We start from the raw sequence: 16,888 nt of genomic DNA, 5'->3' as shown, positions 1-16,888 counted from the left end.
ACTGAGACAAACGGAAAGCATTGGCACCGGAACCGACACCATTGAAATCGATGGTGATGGAAACATTTGGTTTCCGTTTGGGTAAGTCAGTGTCCCGATCTGACAGAAAGCTCAGACGGAACGTCGGAACGGGACCCTGGTGCAGATGTGAACGAAGCCTAAGCTGCCGTATCAGGCACAACCACTACTGCCTGGTACACAATAAAGAGGCCGCAGCACTCACCGGAGCACAGCAGCCACTTCAATCAGTTGGTCGTGGGGATGCCGGGAGTCGGACCCCCATAGATCTTATTTGGATGACCGATCCTATGAAAAGAAAACCCCTTTTGTTATGGCTGATCGGTGCATGATGGGTTTTTTGCATTCCATGGAAAATGACATCGTGACAACAAAGGTGTTTATTAGAGGCTTACAAAAACTGCCATGGTTGACAGTGATCATCAAGAATAGAAAACGTGATGGATAATGGATGGATAATGACTTCAGACGTCTACACTGAGGAGGCAGAGACATGCAGCTAAAGAGCTTGTAATGAGTTGTCCAAACTGATCAAGAGCTTGTCCGATCTGTTCATGTATTTAATGCAAATTCTGGCGTTTATCCCATACGGTGCCTATAAACACTACAGCACAGAAGAGCTTGCTCTGTGCAGAGGACATACCAGCAGGGGGCAGAAGAGAGGTATGAGGTTATTCATTCTGAGAGCTAACAGGAAACCAGCAGAACTATGAATGCTGCAAGAAGGTAACTCAAGGTCATGACCATTAAGAAAAATGGTATTTGCAAGTCCTACAATATTTTATGAAGATTGTATCTAGACGTTAAATGTAGAATGATGCTCATAAAGCTACACTTTCATTTCCAAGGACGTCATCATCAGAGGGCATCTGGACTCCTTCCCCTTTGAAGTGAAGAATTGTCACCCGCTCAGCCCCAGATCTGCTGAGAGAATAACCAATCACTCCTTCCTCCCGCACCATTGGGTGAATAAGCAAACAGCGTTTACTCTACTCAATTCTACCTGAATCCCAGTAATACAGAGAAGACGTCCATCCCCAAGAATGGGGAACTATAGTAATACTGCACAGAGGATCTGACCTCCCATTCAGTGCACACGTGGTGCAGATATGAGGTTTCCACTTATGTTATGTAATCTACAGCATGGGAAACGACGCATCTAAAAATGGAAAAACTGCCGATACAACAAGAAACACGACGACACTACAATAAAGCCTTTCCATAGTCCGCGTTCACCTGTACAAGGCCCTGCTGCAAAAAACATTCTGTAGCAGCAAGTTCAATAATCGCCGCTAACTGCACCGTGTGAATAAACGCTTGCAAGTTATTTTCTCATATGACACAAACACTAGAGCAAACTTCTGGAAAGCCAATTATGTTTCTGACGTGCGGTTAGATGCCAGAGGAAAACTATGGGAACACAGAGAGAGCACAAAGGCTCCAATGTAGCAAAAGATCATCGTGTGGAAATTTTATTTCTAATCATTCCCTGTGAGATCATCCGCACAGGCCGCTCCTGTCTACGGGTGAGATGAATTGAGAACGAAGTACATATCCCGTGTATCCCTTTCTAACAAAGTCAACAGCCAGGTTATTATTGCATTTTACTATTACGGTTGACACTACAGACACAGTTTCTCCTCAAGGGGCCAACAGTAAAAAGAGTTTATAGGAAATTCCAATGCAGCGCGCCCAGGCATCTGGGGAATGGGATTTGCACCCTTAAAACTTAAATTTAGGACTCCTAAACATGGCCGTATTGCACCTCTGATTGGTGTAATTCTGTAATAGGGATAGATAGACGTGCATGAGTCCTCTGCAGCACCTCCGCATGCCTCCGATTTCATACTTTTCCATGTAAGGCCCCATTCACATCGCGTTTGTGCTATCCGCCGGGATTATACGTTTTTTTTTTATACAAACATGTACCATTTTCTGTTTGTCTGTTTTTTTTACCGCGTGTACGTTTAGAGTATACTCATACGTCGGTATATGTTTGTCTTTTTTTTACCTAAAAAAAAGTATACTTTTTCAAAGTGAACACTGATAGAAAAAAAACAAAAAAAAACGGATAGATTTACTGTGTGAAACGGATACAAACGCATAACATTACGTTTGCATATGTCGTCCATTGAGTTCAATGCTAAAAAAAACTGATTCGTGGCGTATACGTTTTTTTGAGGTAGAGAATAGTGTAGCAGACGACGCTTTTCAGTACTTTCAAAAAACAGTATCCCAACATAAACCATGACAAACACAGACCAAACGGATGCTATTTTGGTCTACGTTTGACCCATTATAGTCCATGTGTACGCCGAGCTGTACCTTTCAATACTTTAGTGTTTAAAAACGTATATGCCAGGCGGAGAGCACAAACGCGATGTGAATAGGGCCCTATACTGTACAAATCCTACAGGAAACAAGTTGTGCCATTCTTCATCGGATACGATATGTAGATAAAGAATTGCTACTAGTGGACAATATCGTGCACAGCGTCTATCGGAGCCTGGACGACAAGTTTACGGGGGTTGTGGGGCTCCGTACTGAAGCTCTGGGACTGTCTTGTGCATTAAACCTAAAAACCTTATTATTCCATATTCTCCACTCCTACACCCCCCCCCCCCCCTTCACCTAAATTGTATTCTTCTGGACAAGCTGCATCTTCATGTCTCATGATCGCAGCCGCCATGTTTACTAATAATATTATAACTGACAAAAGTCTAATATTAAAAATACATGATTGAATTTTAAACTAATTAATCAGAATGCTGAATGGCGCATAATAAATAAATATTCAATGGCAAAATCATTTCTCTGCAAATATAGAGCAACATTCAAATCAATTTATCCACATTAATTTCTTCTAAAACTATTGCTACATTTGGTTTGCTATTTGTACTATTTTGTGACCGCACTTGGCAGGGTTTCCTGACATAAATGTCTCCAAGGTTTCCAAGAGAGTTTTCCTTACCGGATGAAGGGCAGGACAAGGTGACAGGTATTTGGTAGATCACCTGTCAGTCACCGGACGCTCCGACAGACAGAAATGATAATTCCACCGGGGCGCAGCGAGATGAGTGCAGAATTCAGAGGCATAAGGACATGAGGTTCTGCAGGGGCCACAACTAAATGTAAACAGAAAATGCAGGTTTTATATTTCAAGGTCGGGCACCGCTGTTTGGTTTGCACAATATTCACTGCAATCGTAATTATGGATAATAAGTTGTGCCCGTTATATCCCGTGAAATCCACAATAGAAGATCTTTAACCGTCTGCATTTTAGGAAACACAATTCGTGGGTTGTCAGCGCTGAACAATCCTGAATATTGCACCAGCAATTTTTACCGTATTCCAAGCGGCTGTTTACGGTGATGGATTTATGACCGGACTGTGAATTGGCAGTATCTATAGCTCCAGGACAGAAAAAGTCTAGAGACATCAAAAAAATAAATCAGACAGCAATGCGCCGGGATGGGTAATAAAGTTCAGTAAGCGAGATGCGGTTTTTATAAAGGGTATTGTAAAGTAAAGCTTAGCAGCACGGCACAGTTTACTCAGGAGGATCCAATTCCCGAGGCTCATTCTTTACAGTCTGACTGGTTTAGGACCCCACATTGATAGAATCGGAAACGTGAAAAGCGATTACCTGTACGGTGCAGTCACCAGCCTTAGGCCCTGTTCAGACAGTTTTTTTTTTTGTTTTTTTATGCGGAAACCGTGTCGGAAAATGCGCCAAAAAACAGCCGAAAACACCTCTCATTGATTTCAATGGGAGGTGGAGGCGTTTTTATCCCGCAACATGCCCTATCTTCGGGCGTTTACGTCTCTGAACTCCCATTGACATCATAGGGAGGTAGGGAAAGAGTTTTTTTCGCTGCGTTTTTGCCCGCGACGCTCAATGACTGCGGGCGAAAAACGTGGCAAATGGCGTGCAGGCTTTCCAAAATCTGCCTCAAAATTCCAGACGGAATTTTGAGGCAGAATTTTCTACCTGCAAAAAACTCTGTGTGAACAGGGCCTTATAACTCTACTCTTATGGAGTTAACTTGGGGACAGCTGGACACGTTACACATATAAAAAAAACAAATCCCTCCTCACGGTGGTCATGCTGATGAGGGATAATAGATGACCCCCCCCCTACCTGTATTACTGACCCAGCAGCAGTTAATACCTCACCCCCTCCTCCACAATCTAACATTTATCACATATCACCATTCAAGTCAGCCTGTGCCAAGAAGCAGCTATGAGATTACTGAATGTCACCATATAAATGGGGCAGCGGGGGCATTACTGCATTATTGTATAATAAAGATGGGGGGTGATTAATAAAATAGTCAATATTCAAAGCTCCAGCAGCTTTTCATGAAACCAATGAGGATGTGCAGGCATTTGTAAGGACAGAACTCAGAAACCTACGACAATAATATATGTAGAATGTGGTGACTACGCATTGTCTGAACAGACCGGCCGTCTCCAATCTGGTGCTCACTACATTGTTAATAGCCCAATGTCAGTAATTGAGCCATCTAGATCCCAGTGCTATCCCCAAAATCACCCGACACTGAATATTTGAATGTGTTGAAGGCAGAAAAGCCTCATCCGTGTTGTTCTACGGATGCTTTCATCTCACATCAAAGACCTGTATCAGCCGCCCCTGCGCCTCTGATCTCATGTCTAATGTATTAATGAGATATTGTTTAGTAAAAACTGAACCAACAAAGTGTGACGAAGCTGAAAAATCACCATGAAAATGACCTATAAACTCAAGCTTTACATTTACCAATTCATTTTTATCAACTCTAAAATCTCCTTGGAATCTATTCTATAATTACATTCCAAAAATGACATGAAAACGAAATAGTCAAACAGTTTTATCTTATACTATTTATTCTTTTATTCCATCATGTCATAAACTTCAGTCACATCCAGACTTGCATTCCAACTCTTGCTGGATTCCTGTTAGCTCCCAGGTTGTATCATCTGCTGTAGTGGATTGTGGAGGATGTAGCGTTTACATCGGGCACTATATATAGAGCAGTCACATAAAGAGTAAGCACTACATCAAAAGATAGGTTGTCTCAGATTTAAAAATGATCACCTGTCCAAAAGGCAAACACCAATGGTGAGAAATGGGATCCTGGACCTCCAGATCCTTCTCCCTGCACATCCCGCAATGAGGAGGAGCTTGAATGGAGCGTCGATCGATCACGTGTCCACGAGAATGACGGAAATAGCCGAGAGCTTTACTTGACTGTTTCCGTCATTCCCATAGACTTTGAATGAAGCGGCAGCGTTCATGCTCGACCGCCGCTCTATTCGATGTCCTCCTCACTGTGGTCGAGCAGTGAGAGGGATCTGGGGTTTTGGTTCCCCGTTGTAACGATCGGTGTAGCCCCCAGCGATCAGCAGATGATCAGCTATCCTGAGGATAGGTAATAATTTCTGATTCTGGGACAACCCATTTAAGGGGTCTGTCTGTGGCAGCTGGCAGAATAGAGTGTGCTGCTCTGGATGTGACTAGAGTTTAAAACATAATATAACACTACACGATAGGTAAAGTATATGCAGAGTTTCTAGACGTGATATATAGTTTTAAAATGTACATTATTGTTCAGCATTAGACTTTCTAGGAGTCTGAGGTTATCTCTGTCCCCATCCATTGTGCTGTTGTCACAACCTCACATAACCAGCTGTATAAATATTGTAAAATGGCTCTATATTTCCTCCGAAATAATGAGGTGCACAGCGGGATTCCTTCCACCGCTCTCTTATTGTATCATTTATGTTTTACTTTTCAGGAGAAGTATAAAGCGGCGACCATTGGCCCAAGCTGCCAAATATAATGAGTTCCTGCTTCACTTTGCAGAAAAGAGCTGACCAAGGATATGATTTCAAGGGTGAAAATTGTACCTGGAGCCGAGAGAATGAAACAATAAAACAAATGTCCTTTAAATGTCAAGATATTGAAGGTAATGGAGCTCGGAGTGCAGACTGTGTTGTGTTTAACTGTTTCACTAGTAACATACGGGCCTTTATATCGATCATCCTGACACATCCATTTCATACCATTCAGAGGAAAACAAAATCAATGGAGTTTTCATCCTCATTGCCATGTGCTGCGTAAAACAGGTAGAGCATTTTCCAAAATAAATATTAACTAATAAAGAAAAAAAAAATCTAAATCGCAGACAAAGATGTGACATTTTTGACAGATTTCTAGACAAATATGGACGAATGGATGATAGATAGATAGATAGATATGAGATAGATATGAGATAGATATGAGATAGATATGAGATAGATATGAGATAGATATGAGATAGATAGATAGATAGATATGAGATAGATATGAGATAGATAGATAGATAGATATGAGATAGATATGAGATAGATATGAGATAGATAGATAGATAGATAGATATGAGATAGATATGAGATAGATAGATATGAGATGGATAGATATGAGATGGATAGATAGATAGATAGATAGATAGATAGATAGATAGATAGATAGATAGATATGAGATAGATAGAGAGAGAGAGAGAGAGAGAGATAGATAGATAGATAGATATGAGATAGATATGAGATAGATATGAGATAGATAGATAGATATGAGATGGATAGATATGAGATGGATAGATAGATAGATATGAGATAGATAGATAGATAGATATGAGATAGATATGAGAGATAGATAGATATGAGATAGATAGATAGATAGATAGATATGAGATGGATAGATATGAGATAGATAGATAGATAGATAGATAGATATAGAGAGAGAGAGAGAGAGAGAGAGAGAGAGAGAGAGAGAGAGAGAGAGAGAGAGAGAGAGATAGATAGATAGATAGATAGATAGATAGATAGATAGATAGATAGATAGGATAGATAGATATGAGATAGATAGATAGATAGATAGATAGATAGATAGATAGATAGATAGATAGATAGATAGATAGATAGATAGATAGATAGATAGATAGATAGATAGATATGAGATAGATAGATAGATATTAGATAGATAGATAGATAGATAGATAGATAGGATAGATAGATATGAGATAGATAGATAGATAGATAGATAGATAGATAGATAGATAGATAGATAGATAGATAGATAGATAGATAGATAGATAGATAGATAGATAGATAGAGATATAGATAGATAGATAGATATGAGAGAGATAGATAGATATGAGATAGATAGATAGATAGATAGAGAGAGATATAGATAGATAGATAGATAGATAGATAGATAGATAGATAGATAGATAGATAGATAGATAGAGAGAGATATAGATAGATAGATAGATCTTGCACTGGGCTTTGCACGCTTCACAGGGAGATATTACTAACTAAATGAGGCTACAAAGTACTTCGCGTCACGGAACCTTTTTATTCTTACATGGGTTAGAAAGGATGTGAGGGGCACCAGGCCTTTCCATTGTGAGAAAAGGTGGGTAGTTCCATGACTCTGTAAAAGAAGGGGGCTCATTGTGATTATTAATGTGTGACACCTTTCCCCAACCTCATGTATGAATAGACACGTGGTATCTGCAAATATGAATCTGCTGTTAAGGGAATTCATGTCGGCCCATACATCAAACCCACAAGGAGCAGCATTAGTTACCAACAAGGGACGTGATCTCAGTCATTTAGCGGCGTAATCTACAATGTATGATTCCAGAACAGCAAGACGACCGAGGAAGCAGCGACACTTAATGACCTATGTTAATACAAGCATTTGGGCTGCCGGAGATTTCAAACTCATCAATCCACACTAGTTTTTCTGCACTTGTTAAATATTCATTGACGATGGCACTAGATAAATCCTGCTGGACCTCCTGAGAATAAGAAAATGGAGGTAATTATTAGACAATTCTCCATCATATCCTCACCGAAGACCAACTTCCCAGCCTAAAGTAGCAAGAAAAAGTGTTTTGCAGGAGCCTCTGTGCAGAATGCAGATCTGTGGTCAGGAGAATTGATGTCTCGGGTTTGGTTCTGTATTACAATACTTTGTTGTTCTTGTTGTTATGACAATATATTGTTTCATTACTGCAGTAAAGGAGACACGGTGCGAGTGCGAACAACAGACCTGAGTGCGATACATCACAGGAGAGGCTACAAACGGGGCGAGGATATAAACCATCACGGTGAAACACTTCTACATGTTTATCGTGTGGCCGGTTATACAAAGAAGAGTCACATCGCGGGATGCACAATAACAAAATAGGTTAAGGCTCCCTGCACACGACCAGATTTTTCATCCGTAATTACGAACCCATTCATTTCTATGGGCTACGGACATCTTTCAGTGTTTTTACAGATGGGTGTCGGTTCCGGAAAAATTGTCCGTAAAAGACTATGGGCGCTTCTGTCATTACAGACGGCTACGGATGTGCACCCGTAGCCGTCCGTAATTATGGCCGCGTTGCCAGTTTTGCACATCATTTGTGGTTTTCTTCTGCTTTTTGCGGATCAGTAAATATGGATGCACTACGGACCGTATTTACAGACAACGTTCCGTAAACGCGGATGATCCGGTAAGGAAAACTCTCTTGGAGACATTTATGTCAGGAAACCCTGCAAAGTTGCGGTCACAAAACAGTACAAATAGCAAACCAAATGTAGCAATAGCTTTTCATGGTTTTAGAAGAAATGAGCGCGGATAAATTGTTTGAATGTTGCTCTATATTTGAAGATAAATTATTTTGCCATTGAATATTTATTTATTAAGTGCCATTCAGCATTTTCATGACTTTGTTCCAAATTCAATCATGTATTTACACAAACATTTGGTCTCTGATACCAAAGACTTTACAGAAAGAGATTCAGTCAAACTTCTCCGCACAATAAAGAATGGAGGAGGGGGGGGGGGGCGATCTCTTATTGTAATTCACAGAGATGGAGACCAGAGAGACTGAGAAGATCTTCGGAGTGATTGGGAGACAGAAAAAAGAGAGACCCATGAGAGATCAGAGAAATATCAGACAGCTGCTTCCAGTTCAGAACACACAGCCGACCTTCCAAGAAAAAGACGGCTCATTAGGGCTCAATATAGGCTGGAGTGACACTTGCATTGAGAAGACTGTTACTTTATATATTCTTTATGTAACAACTGGAGGAAAGTTTTTACTGTATAAACTTGTAGGTTTGACAACTTTCTAAGTATCCACCGACAAGTCCAGATGAAATGAGAAACATACTACTTTTTTTCTGCTCTACGTCTAAGTAGATTTACTTCTTAATACTAAAAGATAGAGGCCATCAATCACTTATGAATGCCAAAACAAGAACCCAACGCTCGGTGTCGAGTCTGAGACGTCTTCATCAGCCCAGAGCTTCTTCTGAGCTTATTTACTGGGAACGCAGGACGTGTCGCTCTTGATAAGACGCCGGCTGTGAGATGATCCAAGTGCATTTTCCTGCCATTTTATTATGCTGATCACAGAAAAATAAACAGATTTGCTTTGGTCTATTATTAAGACTTTGTGGCATCAAAGAGAACGAATGGCGCAAATGAATACTGCATTTATTCTATGCCGAGAACTGCCGCTGGGAATTTGCGAATGGGGGTCACGGAGCTCCCCTTTTCTGTATAGGCGAGGGTCACATAGATGATCCTGTGGATATGTCATAAATGGATCACATAAGAACAGTTATTTAACTAGAGGTTTATCAATAAATGAAACAGATCGGGAGTTCTCACATAGAGGAGCAGAACAGAGAAACTAAAAACTACTGAACACAATTTCTGTTGATCAAAGTATATGAAGAAAGTTATAAACCTTTGTATGATGTCAACCCAACAACTAGTCTAATGTCTAATTAGAAATAATAGGAATCTTCCTGTTGTTAAGTTGTATTTTTGTTGTTATTAGTTAAAACCATTTGTAGATTGTAAGACAAAACTCACATTAGCGAAAGTGGAGAGTAGCTTTCAGCCATTGGACCGGAAGACTTTATAAATCCATTACATTACTTATCCTGTACTGATCCTGAGTTACATCCTGTATTATACTCCAGAGCTGCACTCACTATTCTGCTGGTGGAGTCACTGTGTACATACATTACATTACTTATCCTGTACTGATCCTGAGTTATATCCTGTATTATACTCCAGAGCTGCACTCACTATTCTGCTGGTGGAGTCACTGTGTACATACATTACATTACTTACCCTGTACTGATCCTGAGTTACATCCTGTATTATACTCCACAGCTGCACTCACTATTCTGCTGGTGGAGTCACTGTGTACATACATTACATTACTTATCCTGTACTGATCCTGAGTTACATCCTGTATTATACTCCAGAGCTGCACTCACTATTCTGCTGGTGGAGTCACTGTGTACATACATTACATTACTTATCCTGTACTGATCCTGAGTTACATCCTGTATTATACTCCAGAGCTGCACTCACTATTCTGCTGGTGGAATCACTGTGTACATACATTACATTACTTATCCTGTACTGATCCTGAGTTACATCCTGTATTATACTCCAGAGCTGCACTCACTATTCTGCTGGTGGAGTCACTGTGTACATTACATTACTTATCCTGTACTGATCCTGAGTTATATCCTGTATTATACTCCAGAGCTGCACTCACTATTCTGCTGGTGGAGTCACTGTGTACATACATTACTTATCCTGAACTGATCCTGAGTTACATCCTGTATTATATTCCAGAGCTGCACTCACTATTCTGCTGGTGGAGTCACTGTGTACATACATTACTTATCCTGTACTGATCCTGAGTTATATCCTGTATTATACTCCAGAGCTACAATCACTATTCTGCTGGTGGAGTCACTGTGTACATACATTACATTACTTATCCTGTACTGATCCTGAGTTACATCCTGTATTATACTCCAGAGCTGCACTCACTATTCTGCTGGTGGAGTCACTGTGTACATACATTACTTATCCTGTACTGATCCTGAGTTACATCCTGTATTATACTCCAGAGCTGCACTCACTATTCTGCTGGTGGAGTCGCTGTGTACATACATGACATTATTTAGCCTGTACTGATCCGGAGTTATATCCTGTATTATACTCCAGAGCTGCACTCACTATTCTGCTGGTGGAGTCACTGTGTACATACATTACTTATCCTGAACTGATCTCGAGTTACATCCTGTATAATACTCCAGAGCTGCACTCACTATTCTGCTGGTGGAGTCACTGTGTATATACAATACATTACTTATCCTGTGCTGATACTGAGTATAACATATATATATATATATATATATATATATATATATATATACACACACACACAAACAAGGCGATAGCCCCACATATATGGATACACGTTATGTTTAATTTTGCTGGAATGTGCTATTCAAACTTTTGTGTTGTTTATGTGATTCATATATGTGAGGATAGTGACTACCTCCATTTTTTGATCCCGAACTCCTCCCATTCTGCCCATGGCGATTATAATTAGTTTAATGCTGGTTCCTACCATCCCCAGATAGATGTAGGCTTAGTCCCAGTTCTGGGTCTATGTGCAGAGTAGGTCCCCACCTATGGAGGTCTCATTGTCGTGGCTGGTACGCAAACACAATTTGATAAAAATATGCGCTAAGAACCTCCCTATTGTAAGTAGATTTAGCAGTAATGCATATTTATTTATATTTAGCGGTTTAGGTGACATAAGTGATCGTGGTGTGCTGTCGACATTTTCTTGTGTGCTGTATATTTGCAGTCCCATGCGTTATTGCACCTGCATACACGTTTTGTTTCATTTTGTAGGAATGTGCTGTTCAAACTTTTGTGTTTATGTGATCTATATCTATATATACACACACACACACACACACACACACACTTCAGAGCTGCATTCACTATTCTGCATTGGCTACTTGGCTCCTTTGATGTGTCCAGAGATATTCAAATATTATTATTCTCAAACGCCAGATTTAATTGAAGGAAAGATCAAGAAGGAATTTTGCATTTGTGCTGGGTCGAACTATATTGACAAAATAGCTCCACACAGTGACAGAATGGGGCCAAAAACAACAAAAAGTCACATATCTCTGCCATCCTTGGAGTGGAGAAGTTAAAATGTACCGTGTTCAGAGGACTATGCATCCTGCTGGATACCAGTAGAAACACTATTACAATCTGATTTAGAAACCTTTGGTTTACCCGGCCTTCTCTCAGAATATGTGTTCTTTACAAGAGGCAGTTCTTACTACACAGAGCTGATAAGAAAATACCTATAAACTGCCTATTAATCTCCAACAAAGGGATGGAAAATGCAAATCGGACCATACTGACCTACAAACCTATGTGCTTGAGATGACATGCCATAAAAGATTTACACTCAATATAACAGTATTGCTTGTTGTTGAGTGCTCAGCAATCTGCTAGTCATTCCACCCTGTGCATAAACAGAGTAAGACCATTTGCAGAAAGTTATAAAAAGCAATGGCGTATGTGTTACATTGTAAAAGAAAAATCTGCTTAAGGCTATGTTCACACGGCGTATTTTGCCGAGTTTTTTGACGCGGAAACCGCGTCGCAAAACTCGGCAGAAACGGCCCGAGAACGCCTCCCATTGATTTCAATGGGAGGCGTCGGCGTCTTTTTCCCGCGAGCAGTAAAACTGCCTCGCGGGAAAAAGAAGCGACATGCCCTATCTTCGGGCGCTTCCGCCTCCGACCTCCCATTGACTTCAATGGGAGGCAGGAGAAAGCGTATACCTTGCTGTTTTATGCCCGCGGCGCTGAATGGCCGCGGGCGAAAAACGGCGCGATAATTGCCGCGATAATTGGCATGCAGGGAGAGGAATATCTGCCTCAAAGTTCCAAACTGAATTTTGAGGCAGATATTCCTCCCCCAAAATACTCTGTGTGAACATAGCCTAAAGATTACATCAAAACTAGGTTCAGCCATTACTGTTAGATTAAAGAAGGAAATATAGTGGGAAAAAAATCCTATCAAGCAGAACTGTATTAAAGATGGAATATATGGATTCCTGAAAGCCGGAGCGTGTAGGACAGCGATACTATACATCTGAAGCCGTGATGTGCAGACACAATGTGCAGCAAGAACACGCCGCTGTCTAGATCTCTTGCTTTCCACTTTACGATCTTATTCTGCACAGAACATGATATGTCTAATACATGTGACAGGCAGAGAGAAGAAAGAAATCAATGTCATGTCAACAGTAACCTGGTAGAGAAAAAAGAAATAAAATGAATGTGTTATGTATATGATCTCCCCAATTCCTAATCAATTCAATGGTATTACAAGAATAAAATCATCGATTCAGTCAGTCAGTTTGTCTTTGCTTATTATTGTGGTATTATGGTTTATAAAAAAAGATATATATATATATTGAAACACCCTGTAAGGCCTCGTGCACACTTCCATCGCCATTTTCACAGCCGTTTCTCACGTATCCGTGTGGTTTCCCTGTGTACAGTTCCGCGTCTGTTCCGTATTTACGTTTCAAACGGACGTTTAAAAAAGGGAAGGTATTGACATGTCCCAGTCTTTGAACTTTGGCGCGCCATGCCGTTGATAGGGCAACGGATCCGTCAGGCAGCCTTCCATGTGCATTCCGGTTTTTTGATGGACCTATTGACTTCTATAGGCCCCACGGTCACGGAATCACTGACTAAAGTAGGATATGCTCTACTTTTGACGGAACGGAACAACGGACCCGTGAAAATAACGGAAGTGTGCATGGCCCTCTTGAAATGAATGGGTTCAGGGTGCTATCAGTGACAAAAACGGATAGCACCCTGAAGGAAAAAACTGAAGTGGGCATGAGGCCTAAAGAAATCGAGTTTAAAAAGTGTGTTGTCCTGTTTAGGACCTGTCTATTAGCCAGAGTAGGGTACGCTACAAAGACGTCTGTCCCTCTGGAGGACCCATAAGATCAATGCATTACATAGACAGTCAAATGATTTTTATTTGTACTGTGTAATGCTTCATTTGCCCTACAGTGGCGCTGCTGGGATAATTAACACTTACACATTGCTGCTGCGGACCCACCACCAGGGAGGGAGTACAGTGTTGGTCCCACAGCTGAAGTTGCTGATGTATCTGCGCTAACACTAAGGTGCCAAAAACCCTTCGACATCTGTGCCAGAAAACACAGGCGATGTCATTGACCCTGCGGAGTCGCTGAGAGAGTCTATAGCCAGGTAAATTCCTGCAAATCTAATAGAATTAGAAAAATTTTATGTAACGCCGGTGACCGTGGGTCTCGCTCACACCAGCGGTCCTAAGCAGCCTCTAGTTCCCTGTAACTTGTGTCCGTGACTATCCAGTATGTTTGTTCAGTCCCGTATACGTGACGAGTGCAATGTTCGTGACGAGTCCAGTATTCATGTCCAGTGTCTGTGACGAGTCCGGTGTCCATGACCAGTTCTGCTTCCGATAATCCAGCACAAGCCTGCTCCCAACTATCCAGCACAAGCCTAACTCCAGTAATCCGGCACCAGCCTGCCCCTAAGGTACCATCTGCCAGCGACTGTCCTTCACTTGTCTGGCCAGCAGTTACTCCGTTACGGCGGAGTAGCCCAGTGGGTCTACATTGCCAGTGGACGTTACAGTTTGCTCAGGCCATTGACCCCGCTGGCAAACCAAAGACGGCGGTGCAAGTGATGCAAGATGATTTGCGAGACCTCCGATTACCCCAGGATCAGCTGCTACAGGTGGTTAACCAGTTCAGGACCAGCCACCGTTTAGCTATTTTTAGCACGCGTTAGTTAAACGGCTATAACTTTTTTATTTGTTGGGCTAGCGACGTGATTTTTGTGATGTTTTTTCCGTAGACAATGCAGGTTTCATTTTTTATCGTTTTTATACACATCCTTTTTTCTATTTTAGAATTTTTATTCTTAAAGTTTGAAAATAATAGTAAAAAAATAAGCTTTTTACTTTTCAGCTATTTTTTGGGGTAATAACATAACATAGTTTTACCCTAAAATAGACCTTTTATTTGTGATCCTCAGTGCCTACTGTAAATTTTAATATATTGGCGTGGGGGAACGTTTTCTGGGGTGGGTATTTTATGTGTATTTATTATTCAAAAATTTTTGCACTTTACTATTTTTTTATTACTATGGTCTGTCCCTCAAAGGTCAAAAAAGACTTTTGGGGTACCTTATATATATATATTTTTCTTTCTTTTACACCATGTTTTTCCACTGTAACTGGAGCTGCACAGCAGGGAAATCAGCCCTCTCATAGTGACGATTGTCACTAATAGGGCTGTGCTGGGTCTAGTAAGACCGTCTGTCACGAACAGCACCCGGCGATCATGTGACCAGTCACATGAACACCGGGACCACTAGAGACAGCGGCGCAACCGCTGCCTCTATTCCTATACACAGCGCGCATTGAGCGCTGTGTACAAGTGATCAGAGAAGACAGAAGCCGCGAAAGCTGCTTCTATCTTCTCCTCAGGGCCCCCGGCAGTCACTGACAGCCGGAGACCCGACATTCAGCTGCCCGATCGCTCGGGCAGCAAGTTAAAACCCGCGCCGTAAAAAATCTATGGCGCAGGTTTTAAGGACCCTGACCGCTGGCTGTAAAAACACAGCTAGTGGTCGGGAACCAGTTAATACAGTCACCTGGACATTGTTCCTGTTCGTACTCCGGCAGCTCAAAGACATTCCTCCAGATAATACCTATATCCCTCCTGCAGGCAGGGAGAAAATTCTCTCCTGGGGTGACAAATCCAAGTTGGCAGGTCATTCCGGCATTCGAAAGACCCGTGATTTCGTCAGAAGCTACTATTGATGGCCCACGCTACACAAGGATGTCCAGGCCTTTGTCTCCACCTGTACCAAGTGTGCTCAAAACAAAATTGCTCATTCCAAGCCTGCGGGTCTACTCCTACCTCTGCCGATTCTTGATAGTCCCTGGCAGCATATTGCAATGGGTTTTATTACAGACCTTCCTCTCTCTGTCTGGGTCGTTGTGGATCGTTTCTCCAAGATGGCACATTTCATCCCTCTGTCTAGTATTCCCTCAGCTCCTGGGTTGGCAAATCCCTTCATTCCACATGTCTATAGTCTGCGCGGCTTGCCTCTGCACATTGTCTCCGATTAAGGCATCAAGTTCACATCCAAATTCTGGAGAGCGCTGTGTAAACTTCTTTTACGTAAAATTGAACTTCTCTTCTGCATACCACCCACAATACAATGGCTAAGTTGAATGAATTAATCAAGTGCTCGAGAACTATCGCCGCCATTTTGTTTCAGCTCAACATGACAATTGGGTACAACTCCTTCCGTGTGCCGAATTCGAATAAAATAATCATACAAGGGAATCCACTGGTACTTCTCCCATTTTTCATAGTTTACAGCCAACACCCTCGTGTGCCTCGCTCTGTGCCTGCTACTCCGAAGTCCCCGCAGCCAATATGTACTACGGAAGCTTTCTTCAGATCTGGCAGATATACGCTGATCTGAAGAGAAGGCCACCTCCTCAATTTTCCCCCGGAACGAAGGTCTGGCTGCCCTCTAAGAATAACCGCTTAAAGGTTCCTACCTACAAATCTGCCCCTACATTTCTTGGTCCTTTTGAAATCTTACAACAGATCAACCCAGTGTCCTACAAAGTAGGTCTGCCTGCTACCCTCATAATTCCCAACTCTTTCCACGTAATATCTCCTGAGACCTGGAGTTCTCAAACCGGTACAGCAAGTCCTCTAACTCTGCATCTGCTCCCAGCAGTACTTCAGTTGTCTTTGAGGTCAAGGATATTCTGGACTTCAAGAAAGTTGGAGGGAAGACCTTTTATCTTGTGGGCTGGAGAGGTTTTGGTCCTGAGGAGAGATCCTGGGAACCTAAAGTAATCATTGATGCTCCCACTCTAATCAA

The 16,888-nt window shown here is 41.6% G+C and overlaps 1 long non-coding RNA gene across 11 annotated transcripts in view; it reads right to left on the bottom strand.

The window, feature by feature from the left end:
• Window positions 1-16,888, bottom strand: part of LOC142659011 (uncharacterized) — a 508,111-nt gene that overhangs the window by 321,393 nt on the left and 169,830 nt on the right. For 2 of the 11 annotated variants that reach the window (XR_012850249.1, XR_012850243.1), the window contains one exon: window positions 2,990-3,143. The exons of the other annotated variants lie outside the window; for them this stretch is intronic. This is a non-coding gene — a long non-coding RNA (uncharacterized LOC142659011). The remainder of the gene's footprint in view (window positions 1-2,989; window positions 3,144-16,888) is intronic. 11 annotated transcript variants of the gene reach the window in all.

Source organism: Rhinoderma darwinii, chromosome 8 (genome assembly GCF_050947455.1).
Source record: "Rhinoderma darwinii isolate aRhiDar2 chromosome 8, aRhiDar2.hap1, whole genome shotgun sequence".
NCBI classification, from domain to species: Eukaryota; Metazoa; Chordata; class Amphibia; order Anura; family Rhinodermatidae; genus Rhinoderma; species Rhinoderma darwinii.
This window is presented reverse-complemented; position numbering and strand designations above follow the sequence as displayed.